This window comes from Perissodus microlepis, chromosome 22 (assembly GCF_051167445.1).
Source record: "Perissodus microlepis isolate ML-2025 ecotype Zambia chromosome 22, ASM5116744v1, whole genome shotgun sequence".
In the NCBI taxonomy this organism is placed as follows: domain Eukaryota; kingdom Metazoa; phylum Chordata; class Actinopteri; order Cichliformes; family Cichlidae; genus Perissodus; species Perissodus microlepis.
Genome location: NC_140481.1, coordinates 13,014,374 through 13,028,013, shown reverse-complemented (window position 1 = coordinate 13,028,013; position 13,640 = coordinate 13,014,374). Strand labels below are relative to the sequence as shown.

Sequence of the window (13,640 nt, the reverse complement as noted above, 5' to 3'; positions counted from 1 at the left end):
GGAAAAGAAATAAAGCATAAGCTGGATCTCATTTGCAAGACTGATTTGTGATCATGTTTCAAAACAGTAAACAGGCTAAAAAGGCAGCGTGATTTCCTGGAGGTGAGTTTGGGAAGGCGAGGAGAACAGTGAGAAGCAGAACATGAGACGCCTCTGAATTCCCCTCTTCTCGTCTTTTTTTGTTCCCCTTCCCTCCTCTTCATCCTACCCCACCCCTCTCTGCGCGGCTGCTACCCCACCCCATCCTGCTCACTCCCCTCCTTCTTCACTGCAGCCAGCCACAGACACTTGCTTTTTGTATCAAGGGGGCTAACCCAATGAACAATCCTGTCCGTCTTTCCCAAAATAAGCTGGTGGGAGAGGGATCGCGTAGTAAGCCAGAGAGATTGGAGCAGCGAGGTGCACAGCCCCCCCCCCCCGCCCCACCTCGGGTTATAAGTCCTTGGAGTGGGAGCACAACCTGCTTGGACCCAGATACACTGCCTCGCTGCCTGCCTGCCTGACTGACCTGAGTGACTAACTGACTGAGTTCCACTTCACTGCTACTCACTCTCTCTCCCTCTGTGTCCTGCTCCCTTGCTCCTTCCCTCCTACTTTCCACCCTGGAGAGAAAGAGCGCACAGATTGGGAAGGTGTTCCTCAGACCTGCGTCTGGACAGCTCGAAGACGACACAGAGAGGACGTTTCCCCATTCTCACCCTTTCATCACCTCTGTCACTTTTGCCACCTCTGCCCCCCCAAAAAGTACATGGATAGAACTTTTTTTCTTTCTCCCTTCTTTCCTTTTTGTTTGTTTTTGTTTTTGCTGGAAGCAGAAAATTAAAAGTTTTGCAGACAGTTATCTCAACCTGCAGTTGAAGATTTTCAGTTTTTAACTTTTGCATTTTGTTTTTTTTTCTTTTCTTTTCCTTTTTATTGTTTGCTTGTTGCTTGCACCTGCGAGCAGCGCTGGACCAATTCCGAGTGCCAGATCTTTGCCCAGGAGGACCCTACTTGTTCACTGAAAACCTGATGCCATCACATCTCATGGGAGACACGAGTGGCTGAAGGAGGGAGGTAGAAGAGACCCTGAACCACCTGACGCACACACCTAACGCTGCCCTTGCCCAGCAATCCTCCCCCCACCCCTGCTCTCCTCCACCGAGTCTCTGAGGAAAGAAAGGTAAGCAGGTTTCCTCTGAATCCATTAGCATCCTCGTGGCCTGTCATCTCTTTTCTTTTTTGTGCCTGAGGTGGCTAAAAGCAATTAAGAGAGAGAGCGGGAAAGGAGGAAAACAGATTCCATTTGTTAGTCATGGGACTTGCATAATACTCCTCAGTCCTAAGCCAGCGCACAGAGTAACAACTTGCAGACTAAAAAGAACTGAGCACACCAAAAGCACACTCAAGTGTTCCACTCACACTGTGTGGACGCTGATTTTTATATAAAATTTGTAGCTGCGCACCGTCTGTTGATCTTTGAGTGTCCCGTGAGAGCGATGATCTGGACTGTTGCTTTGTGTATGCGAGTTTGAGATCTGGGCTAAGACATTGTTGATGAATCCATGCCCATACATCTGGGACTTTAGTTGATGATGTTGAAGGGGGCGTGGTGTGCATTGCAAGTGTGTATCGGGGGCTCGGCTGTGCAGCAGGATATGTTCAAGGTTACAGATGTAACAAGGGTGTCCTCCATGTGGATGGATCTGTGTTTTCTGTGTAATGCAATAGCTGCTCTTAATCATATAATGATTGGTATGTGCAAGTGCAAAGGAAGATTGCAAACGCACACAAAACGCACACATGCTCTTCTCTTCTCTGCTCTGTCCATCCACTGTGATACCTCTGGCAGGCGACACTGCATTCCTTTGTAACGGCATCCTTCCATCGCAAACAGAGAGAGGACAGACAGTTGTGACTCCGAGCCCTTGGGTGTACTGCACGACAAACTAACAGGGATAGATAGAGAAAAAAATGCAAGCTCTGCTGAGGAGATACATTTTTGATCACATGTGTTTTAGTGCACCAGCAGCAGCAGCAGCAGCAGCAGCAGCGGCAGCGGCGGCAGTGGCTTGTGGTGGCAGCAGTAGAGTTTCTTTGCAAAGGAAGGAGGGGAGGTAGAAAAATATATAGAGTAAGAGAAGTGTAGAGAGAGTAAGAGACAAAAAAGTGGAGGGGGGGAGTCTGGAAAAGACAGCGGTCAGGAGATCTGAAATCCAAAAACATTTGGCAGCATCCCTCTACTTCGCTGGCCTACGGCAAGAAAAGTCTACTAAACGTGTATCTGTGTGTATGTGTGAGTGTGTGTGCTGGTATATGTGCACACATGCTTGCCCTTATGTGACTGGAACTCCACTAGAGTGTGTAAACAATCGTATGGGACACACACTGGAGTGTGAGCGCTCTTCTTTGTTGGTGAGCAACAACAGAAGTGTGCAGAGCTGCTGGTGTGCAGCAGTGAGCCAGCTTCCAGTCAGCTTTCCACACATGCATGACTTTGTTTCGATTAAAGAATTGATAGATTAAAAGATTTACATTCCTCTCAACTTCTTCAAGAATTAACGGTCTGTTTTGTGTTCAGCGCTTGACAAAACCTGGGCTAAATGACTTTCACCGATTTGCACCCTCCAGTGGGCGGCGACTGGTCAGTTAGTGGCTGACTTGTGGTTACAAGCAGCTCAAGTGTGTGTTTTGTGTGTAGTGCATTATATAACCACAGTTACCAGACTCCAACCAGCTGCCCATGCAGGCCTTTGATACAGAGTGCCAAAAGTGTGACCAGGCATACACAAGCAACAGTCACGCTGGATACACAGCGGCACACACGGCACACTTTATGCCCCGTGTAAAACAAACACCTCCATGTGGATTTACACCTCACACACACACATTTCCAACAGATGAACATACTCGACTGTCAGCGCTGCTGCCAGACTGCCTGCTCATATACTGCTGAGCTTCTCATCCCCGACTGCATTCAGTTTATAGGCTGTAACATGTGATGTTTTCACACTCCAAACTCAACACCAGCTCTTGAATTTTTTCCCCCTCAGTAGTTTAAAGGGAATTTATTTATTTTCTTCCTTAAATGTTGCAGTAAAAGGATAAAGGACATCTTTGTGGATCTGTAAACTCTTGGGTGAGCTTTCATAGCCATTACAGCAGCACAGACCAGAGACGGCCAGCAGAAAACCTGTACTGGGATGTCTCCCTCGTTACAAATACCCATCTGTTTTGCTAATGTCCTGTATTTGTGTGATCGAAGAGCAAAACAGAAGGATAATAAAAATAGAAATGTTGCTGTGCTGATGAACTGTGTCACCCTCTTGTAAAACAGTCCAAAGTGTGTGACCACAAGGGGGCAGAATAGCAGGCAGTTTCAAAGACACCTGGCACTGTGTAGTTAAAAGCACACCTATTGTTCTCTTTGCTAATTTTCAAATGAATCTTTATTGAAACATTTTTAAGCAATCTTAAAAATATGATTCTTTTTATAAATTGCCTCACAACTCTGATAACATTCAAAGAGGTGTCCTAATTCTCTGTTACAGTACAGCTGATCATAATTCATTTTCATTTTCCCTGACTTAGAGGAGGGGATATCTGCAGTCCATCACATCACTTACCAACTGCACTCAGTTTTCAGCCTCCCCTCTTGTGCTGTTAAATGATGCCAAACCACTTTTAGCAGACTGTATCAGTTTCATGTGCTAGATTGTGCTTCCTCGCAGTCCCTTTGTAGCCGTGGCTGTGTAAGCTTTTGCATGTGTGTTTGTGTTTGAGAGCGGGCAAGCACTTGTGGCTCTATTGCTTTCAGTGCTAGCAGGAAATGAAGGAGAATGCCACTCATTTTCCAGCAAAAGTAAACGCCCACCTTATTCCTACACACACACATACACAAAATCACATGAATGGACACACATACAAGTTCTCCCTGAGCCTTTTGAGTCGTGGTCTTTTTGTTTGTCTGGAGTTTTATTATATAATCCTTATTTTTACTTTGTTCTTATGTTACTGGGGATTTTTCTTCTTTCATATCTGTTCCTTCTGTGTTCCTAGCTTTTTTGTTTGTTTTTTACAAGTACTTTTCAAACTTTTATTTTGAAACTTCTTCTACGATTTTAGTTTGCTCTAGTGGTGCGGAATACTGCAAATTCTGGTACTGCAGATACCAATACCGATGCCGATACTTTTATCTTATATAGGCAGCTGATGCAGGGTAGAGCAATGTGTAATAACTTAAGAGATAATCATCAAGAGACCTGGAAGTAAGGTCTCTAAAGCACTTCGAGTCACCTTCTGTTGTTTAAACGTGCTATAGGCTATAAATAAAACAGACGTGACAGTCAACACAAAAAGGTTCAGACATTTTTCATAGTTTGAGATATATTTTTTCATTTCCAAAAGAAAAATAAATTATTTAAATAAAAAAATCAGCGGGCTGCATACTGATCTCAGAGGATGTTAGGCTACTATCGACTCTATACCAATACCAGCACTGGTATCAATACTTAGATATTCGGATCCATCTGCCCCCCTCTACTTGCCTCCTATCTTCCTGTTTCTGCCCTTGTTACTGTGTTGTTTGGGTTCACCTACGCCATATTATGCTTTTCTACCAGATGTGTGTATTTGTTAGGTTGTCTGCTTCCTTGCTCCCCTTCTGTTATTTTGTCGTCTCGTAAAGGTTAAAGATTTCCCTGCCCCCTTGTGAGCCTGGATTAAAGTTCTTTTGTTCAGTATGCCAGCTGTTAGGTCAGCCTTAAGAACTTTCCTCCATGATTTTCCTAACATGACTCTGCGGTACACAAACAGACACAAATACTGTGCGTTCAATTGTTCGGCACCCATTATGGGGAATGCTAACTGGTGCTGCTGATATACTGAATGAAGAATTGCAGTGAAGGATGGGGGAAACACTATACAGGTCCTGGTCTTGATCAGAGCCTGGCCCATAACATTAAAGATTAATGGGCTGGATTTGTTTTTCAGCTAAAAGGGGAATTAGAAAAAGACACAGTGAAAGGCATGAACTTGGCATGGAGATTTGCATCCTGCCTCCTTTTGCTTCCTTTGACCTCGTGTGTTTATACTGTCTAAGCTTATTTGAACATCAACAGTAGCCATCTTGGCCCGCACATGCGAGCTGATATATGTGGAAGTCAGTTAGCTAAATGGCAGATAGTGAATCTGCGCAAACATACGGCCCTCCAGAGTGGATGGAACAGCATGTTATTAATCAGGCCCTTGTTTTGAAGGACATTGTTTTGGCTCTCAGCTCAGAGCTAGAGGACAGAAAGACGAGGAGAGGGGGAAAAAATGCAGTTTTCTCTCATTTGAGCTCTGTTTCATGTGGATTAGAATTTTGACAGCTTTGCTTATTTAGTTTTCTATTTGAATTATTCTCTGATTCATTTACCTGTTTCCCTTTATCTGTGTTTACTGATCTCCCACTCCTATTCCCTCATAACTGTGTCTGGACCAGAGGAAGTTTTTCCACTGTGCTGGCAGCAACAAGGGGATGGAGAAAGAGAGACGGGGGGAGAGCAAAGCAGTGGGAAGGCTTGGCAAACGTGTTATTTTCCCTCCGCCTCCCATTGACTCTGTCAGCAGTGGTTCAATCTTTTAAAAAAAGAAAGCGTGCAAGCTCAAAGTAGCTTGACAACATGCCCTTTTCGGCTATCAGAAGAAACTTATCAGTCATACAGCAGCAGGAGGAAACTGGCGGTGGCATTACTACCCCACCCCCCAACAGCCCCCTTTCTCCTTGACTTTTATCCAGTTGTTTTAGCATCTCTCCATTTTCCCCATTTCTTTCCATCTTATTTTACTGGTTTAGTCTACAAATCCTTTTGGACTGAACCCCAACTCTTTACTGGGCTCAAACTAAAACCCCTGTGGTAAAGCAGTGTTCTTCCCCAATGCCAAACATTTCTTTTAGTCAGTGAGGCCTGAACAAAGCGCAGTGAGGAAGCAAGCCGCGGACGGAATACGTATTGAGCAACAGCTTCCCGGAGTCACATCTATGTTTTTCCCGCCTGCCTCTGAGTGTTGGGGGATGACAGCTTGTGTTTCCAAAGGGAACCCAACAGGAACAAATAGGAATGAGAGCGTCGGTGCTCATCCAGCAACAGAGCTGTTTCTAGTTAATGAGATGTGACATCTGCTGTCCTGCTGATGAGGCTGAGTTTTCCTTGGTTTTAACTCTGGATGCAAGGATGCAAAAGATTCCCAGCAGCTCCAGGGGATGTGTGGGGCGATGTCGCTGCTCAAAAGTCTCATAACACCGAGAGAAGCCAAAAGAAGACTGTCTGATGTTTGGGCGGCCACGTAGCCCACGTGTTTGTACGTTCAGATAGTTAGTGCAAATGAACATGTGCGCGCAGTGCATGTGGGCAAGTCTATTTGTCTTACCTCTCATTCATTGCCCCCCTCTTGCCCCCCCCACCCTTAACGTCTGGCGAGGGTTTTGTTTGGGGCTTCCAAAAGCAGGACTTTTGGCCAACTCTTAACAGGGGTCAGCTCCTCAGTATAAAACTTACATTATCCCTCTTTTCATCTTGTTGCAGACGTACTTCCCAGGCCAGCAGTTTATTTTTATTATTTCACTTCAGATGCGGGATGGATATATCTCTCTCTGACGGGTCAATAGTGAGTAAGGGTTTGGAAACAGCTCTTAGGAGACTATTTGAAAAGCTCCAGACTTTGTTTTTGTTCAGTCTGTGCTTGATTTAGATTTGTGCGTAGGTGTTTGTAAAAAAAAAAGGAGAAAAGAGACTAGGGTTATTGTGGTGTTATGATCCCCTTGGAGCCGGATAATAAAAAGTATTTCAGAAAGCCAGATTCTCTGGAGTAGAAAGGGGGATGCTTACTAAGTGACACATGTATCACATGCTAACACAGAGTAGAGTTTTCCCAGTGACCACTTGTAGACAACAACAACGTCTGCTATCAACAAACAACCACACTGCTAAATTTGGAGCTTCTAATTTCTTTATACCACAGAAATGTGTATTAACCATACCCCTGGAGCAACAAAAGTGTCATCTATTTGACCCTGGCCATCTAGTGGTCACAGGTATAGTGGCCTCAAACACACCGCAACTTAAGAAAACACCAGAAAATAGAAAAATGGTGCAACAACAGGAAAAAAAAGCACCAAAAGCTCACCAAAACCCCTCACAAAACACAACAGAAGTATTTTTGGGAAGGCAATAACGTGACGGAACAGCAGCGGAAGTGACAAGCTAACAGTAAATGGCTAGCAGCAAACATGTATGTGCAGTATTATACGAGTCATGTGATTAAAACACACATTACCTCCATCTTTTCCTCCCTCACAACACGAAGAATCCTCCATGTCTTTTGTCTCAGAGTAACCCTTCACATGTTTTGGTTTCTGTCACTTCCAGAACTGGTCGGTCACAGTAACGTCTCCGCATAAACACGTCCATTATGTTTTCTGAGATTTTGCTTTTCTGTACTTTCATTGTGTTCCATTCAAGTTCCAATATATTTCCATATTTGTACTTGCTAGTGTTTTCTTAAGTTGCAGTGCATTTAAACTATCAGGACCAACATACATAGAACTTACAGGTAATAAGGAAGAAAAGGAAGAACTCAAAATTTTACGTTTGTCTCTCTTCGTGTAGGTTTTTGTATATAAAGAGCCTACCTGTGCATGGACATGGAGTTCACTGGGAGAAGTGTGAAAAAATGTTTAAAAGAATTAAAAAAAATACACAAAAGCACAAGCTGTGGCTGCAAGAAACACGTTTCATTGTTCTTAACTCTCAGTTTATTTTAGCTCTTTGTATTGTTACATTAGCTTTTCTTACTTTTCTGCAGCATGCTGAAGGACCAACAACAGCACAAGAAAGAGTACTTCACAGACTGGTTGTTTGTGACACTGCCCCCTGGTGCCATTAAACAGCTACAACATGTAAATGACAGTCTGCAAAGCTGTATGTGAACAAATGCAGACAAGAATGCAATATCAAAAAAGTCACCTTTGTGCTACTGAGAGTCATTGCTGGCATGATTAAGCTGTGCTTGTCCACTGTGAGGGAAGGGTTGCCGCAAGTCGGTATAAAGTTGTTATCAGATTTCTATCCTCATGGGAGCGGGATCCTCCAGGATGACAATGCCCCAGTCCATATGGTTTGAGATGTCACTGAGTGATGTGATGAGTATAAAAACCATGGACTTTCACATGGACCAGTTTTAAACTCAATTGAACTCATGTTTGAAAGTGTTCTCAGTCTTCACAAAAACGTCAATACTTCTTAGAGGAACGGTGCTTTGTCTCTCCAGAAGATCTCAACAACCTTGGAAAATTAAAATCAGGGCATATTGGAGACATATTGGAGTCTCTGATGACAAAACACCTCACTAAGACATTTATGTTGGTTTTTCATTTCATTTCTCACCTGTCTGTTAGGACTCAAGAGCTAAAGCTGAAATATTGCTGCTTTATTACTCTGTTCATACAAAGAAAGAAATCTGAAGAACTTTAAGTCAGTGTCTAGATGGCAGTGGTTGTGATACCTATATGGGCCAATCGTACATTGGGTTCACAGGGGAAAACTTATTTCCCTATTTCTAAATAACAATGGCTCCTTCTTGTATCCATACCAGATTTCTAACCTATATAGCAATTATAACTACACTTTATAGTAATTTTATTCCAAACCACAATGTTTACCTAACCATAATGAGGTATAGTTTTAAAATAAACCAAGATTTCTCTGGAACCTTTGTGTATCCAGATTTTAGCATTAAGTTCGTCAGTATCTCTAAAGCCAATCATTTCATCTGCAGCACTTGTTGGTCTTAAACACTTTCAAAATATTATATTTTTTATGCTCATAAGATGGGGGAGATTTATTAACTTAAGTAACTATATTGCAATGATGATCTGCTGCTCAGCATGATATAAAATGAAAACACATTAGACTGTCAGTGTTCCTTATGTCCTTTCACTTGCAGGTGACCGCAGGTACTCACCACATGGCCACAAACATATGTAACCCATCTTTTATCCAACCTTAAAAAAACTAGCAGGGTTTGCCAGTTTCTCCCCAGATAAACACCTGAAATTTAACTTGGCTCGCAGTGTTTCTTGAGGAAGTGGGTTTAAAACAACTTATCCCTGCAGTGGACCACCCCCTCGCTTTTGAGCTGTGTCTTTTGAAAATGCTCTTATACTATACTATATTGGCATCTCAGTAGCACGAATTACACCTCTGATGGTTCATACTGTCTTTGTGTGCACTTATTTATATTTACCATGGCTCCATTCCCATATGAAGCGAAAAAAATAGAAGAAAAAGAAGAAAAACTAAGCTCTTACATTATTCCCTGATTGTTCAGTGCAGGGTGCTTTTTCTCTCAGACTTTATGTTTAAATGGCTTTGGCTTAGAGACCTAATCCTTTCTGTAAAGACTTTGAGGCCATTGAGCAACATGTGTTTCATAATGCAAATGCTCAAAGGCTTTAGGCAGCATACAACACAACCAGTCCTTCAAGGCTTTTGTCTTGATCATTTCCTGTAATCAGCAGCAAAGCAGTGAAACGACAAAATGGGAAAAAAAAAGCTTTGTGCTCATTCCAGCTTGTCTGAGGTGCATGCAGTGCAAGCTTTGCTCTACTATTCTTGTGTGTGTGTGTGTGTGTGTGTGTGTGTGCATGGTCCTAACTGCAGTTCTTTTGTGTTTATCCCAAAAATATATGTAATGCTTTCTGGAGTCAGACAGCAGAGGCGATGCTGTTTGGCAGCGCTTCTAAGTCCCTAAAGAAGCTGTTGTGGGAGAATTATTGTGTTTCATGCTCACAGGAAAGGTTCTGCCTATAGAAAACAATTTAGGACGGATACATGTGGAGTTGCATTTCATGGAAAACATTTGCGATGCTCCGCAGTGAAAACCAAGATAAACACCAGACTGACTGCACGACAGCCTTATCGGCTGCCTTTCCACTTTGCATACATTTACAATATGGAACTGCTGTTGGCTCTAAAGCAACGCAGACATGAACTATTTCATTAAAAACTGAGGAAGGTCAAAGATTTACATGATCTGATTAAAATCTGGATATTTGGCAGGTGATATATTACAGAATAAGCGAACGGAAATAAAACATGCCTAACCAGACATTAACCATGCAAGTCTGTGATTGTTTGGACAGTGAACGCTACAGAAGTACAACCACTTCTGGGAAGATGTTCTTTGGCCAACCAGCATAATACTTAATTAGGGAGGGCATTGAATAGATTACCACTCACCTTCATGTGGTTTACAGATGGCTGTGCACTCTCTCTCTACACTTTTCCATCTATTTCATCTGCAGGCCCTTAGTTAAAAAAAAGCACCAAAAAAAAAGAAAGAAAAAGAAAAAAAAAAAGACGTTGCCTCATTGCTAATTTGAACCAGAGGAGTGGTCATTTCCTAACAGTGGGCCCCGGCCGAAACGACAACCAGCCCAATGAGCCTCAGCTGGATTGCTCCCAAAACTGGGCAGAAACCACACAAACCCTAGTCTTCCTGACATGTGGTGAAAGTGTGATAGGGATATGGGAAACATCAGCACGAGTTAGGAAAGAGAGATGGAAACACATCTATTTGGAAGACTGAAGTTGGACAGAGTAAAACTGGGGAAGGAGAAAAGTTGAAGGGCCTGCTTTTGGAAGGAGGAGGTAGGAAGAGATGAAAGCACATGGACAGATGAAGGTAAAGAACATAATACTGAGAAAATAAGCTCGGTACGAGGGCACGTCACTTTGTAGCAACCATGTGCCGTCTTTGATCTGGTTGAGGTTTTGAATGAGGGTCAGCAGAAACATGCAGGGTCACCTGTTTACTCCCAGATGCACATTATTTCCTTTGAATTACTAAATATGAAGTTACCTTTTTTCTATTCCAATATGTGTTCACCCACTATGCCCATTCTTCAAATTTACAGTCAACATGTCATCAGTCTGAGTATTTCTTTTAAGATTTAAAAGCCACAATTGATGAATCACAGTGCTGCCTTTATATTGTATTAGTATTTAATTTAGCAACATGGTCTCATTGTGTCCTGTCATACAGGATTCATTTGTTCTACTCCAATCACTTTAACTGGATATTCTGTATCTGTCATTGTCTGGAAGGAAGAGGCAGGGATAACAAGGAGGAGGAGGAAGACGAGGATGCAGACATGTCTGCCAGATCAATATAGTGAGACAACGTGTCCTGAATGCTGCGTCCCTGCCATATGACAGCCCGCTGATTCAAACCTTATGCTGGAAGAAGAGAGACAATGAGCAGACTCCAGTGTTAGAGGCTTGTTCACGGTTAAATTGCAAAGAAAAATTTGAGGAGGGCTTTCGCTTGTACTGAAGCCTTGTTTTTCTGAACTTTTCGATGTTACAGTCTGGAATTTGCAAAGGGCCACTTACATATAGGGACAGTGTTACAGTGAATTATTGCAGATACCCCTGGCATTGTGGACTTTTCTTTTAAGCATTGTTGGTTTTAACAACAATGCTAACTCTTATCAGTGGTGTTATTAGGTGCTGCAGAAGATTCAAGCAGAAAATCAGCTAAACTAATCACACATATTTAGTCCAGCACCTTACAGTTGGCTCATAGAGTCAGGAGAAGACAACTGGTTTGAAAGAGAAGTGAACGAGTGAAAGAGCCAGCTTTTTTTCCTAATGCCATAACCCAGTGCGTCACGCAGTACTGCTAAAGAACACTTTGTAGGTAACTGACACACACTAGCAGTTTTGACAAGAACTGCATTATCTGACACACCAGAAATAGAAGTATAAAGTAGCATGGAAACCACACAAATCTAGAAGTGCATGGTTAATTTAACCTGGCAGAAAGCATCTTCCCCCCATTTCCTTTTATTAAAACCAGTTTCTAATTGGTGTTGCCTCTCGCCGGGGTCACCGAGCTGCCGCAATGATGTAGGTTTGACGCAAATATTTTTTGGTTTCTTTTGGTCTAGAGACTGAACAGCAACACCTGGCAACCTCTGGTTGTGAGGGAAAAATCTGTATTCCCAGACTGGTTGCAGACGGATGAAACTGGTCACCAGGAGAAAGTAGATGCTGCACAAAAATTCTTCTTGTGATTGCTTTGTTCACTAGTTCACTAGCAGATTGCTGCAGTTGCTCATAGTTTGCATGGTGGACACAAACTACAGAAGACTTGTCTGCAACCACTCACTATTTACTCTTTGAGACGTTGTGACACTGGAAAAATGCGACGCAAACAGGAAACAGAGAATGTTTGCTTTCAAAGTAAAAGTTTGACTTTTCATAAGCCACAGCTTTTAATTTTAAATGAATTTAAATGAATGTTTCATGTTTCCAGTTTGTGTTGCTTTTTTCACAGTATCACTACAGCTTGGTGAGTATTGTTCATGGGTAAGTCAGTGCAAACCACTGGTGACTACATCAAAAGGTGACCAAAGGAATCGCAAGGAGGTTCTTGGGGCAGCATCGTATACTTCAGTTACACGTAGCGACAACAGACGACTCGCAAACCAGTTAGGGAATACACATTTTCCTTAGCAGTGACTGCTGACAACATCGAGCAACCACTTGCCAACCAATCCCTGAATACACAGTTTTCACTACTCACTGCTAGTGACCACTGACTGGTCTCTATTCCTGCATGAATGGATTTTTAGCAATGGATTTCACACCAACTGCCAGCAATCTTCAGCAGCCACACGCAGCCTGCGTATTCTTTGCGTGGTAGTCAAGTAGTCACAGACAAGTCTCTAGGCTAGTGTGACCGAGGCCTTAATGGTATGTTACACATTTCCTTGCTCTGATTGCTAATTCATTCTTGATTTTCATACCTCTGCAGGTGCGTCTGAGACATTCTAGACTAATAGATTTGCTCTTACTCATTTATCTTTCAATTCCAGGCTTCTACACGAGTGACAAAACTCAAGACCTTTTAAAAAAGTCTTTTAGACATTGCCACAGGATAACAATTTCGTTAATTTTGAATATAATATAAGAATATGAAATAATAGGAGAATGTACAGTCCACTATATTGGTTGGTTCTTTTATCATTAGTTCTTCATGCTGAAACCATACCCAGGCTGCAAACATTTTCACTAAATATACATATTTCTGCCAGAATCTGTGTTTTAGCTTTGTCTTTTTTGTTTGCAGTCTGATGTCTTGTCTTGAGGTATGCTTAGGAAGCTTAGCTATGACAGACCAGGCCATTACCTCTCACATGGAGACAATGATAAATCCAGACCATGTCAACACTTGTTGGAAATATGCAGATGCCCTGTCAAAGGCAGGACAGTACACTCTTATAATGCCCTAATGAATATTGTAGGGGTTTCCTTGGGGGATCTTTATATGGGTGCATGTGATCCAAAAAACAGCTTCTCTGACATTTCTCTCTGTCTTGTGTCTCGTTTTGTTTCTGTGTATAATTCTGTTGATTGCAAATGTCTTGCTGTTTTCCCCAGAGTTTTGGTTGTTGAAAGGCGATCTCCCAGTGTGCACAAAGTGATGATGAGATTCAAATTATTCCAGACTTCTTTCCTAAGGCAAATAATGCTTCTGTTGCAGAACACATTCTTGCTGCTATCCTCTGGCTGCTGTTAGTCACACTAATTTCACAGGTTTTTTCCACGATT

General features: G+C 42.5%; 1 protein-coding gene across 2 annotated transcripts in view; it reads left to right on the top strand.

The window, feature by feature from the left end:
• The first annotated feature begins 327 nt into the window (after positions 1 to 327).
• The window catches only part of col8a2 (collagen, type VIII, alpha 2), a 56,641-nt gene continuing 43,328 nt past the window's right edge, over positions 328 to 13,640 (top strand). Inside the window, exons 1-2 of one of the 2 annotated variants that reach the window (XM_084919440.1) lie at positions 328 to 744; positions 947 to 1,162. The gene's annotated coding sequence lies outside the window, so the exon portion shown is untranslated. Of the gene's footprint in view, positions 1,163 to 13,640 lie in introns of both variants that reach the window. The other variant, XM_084919439.1, reaches the window with a different exon arrangement.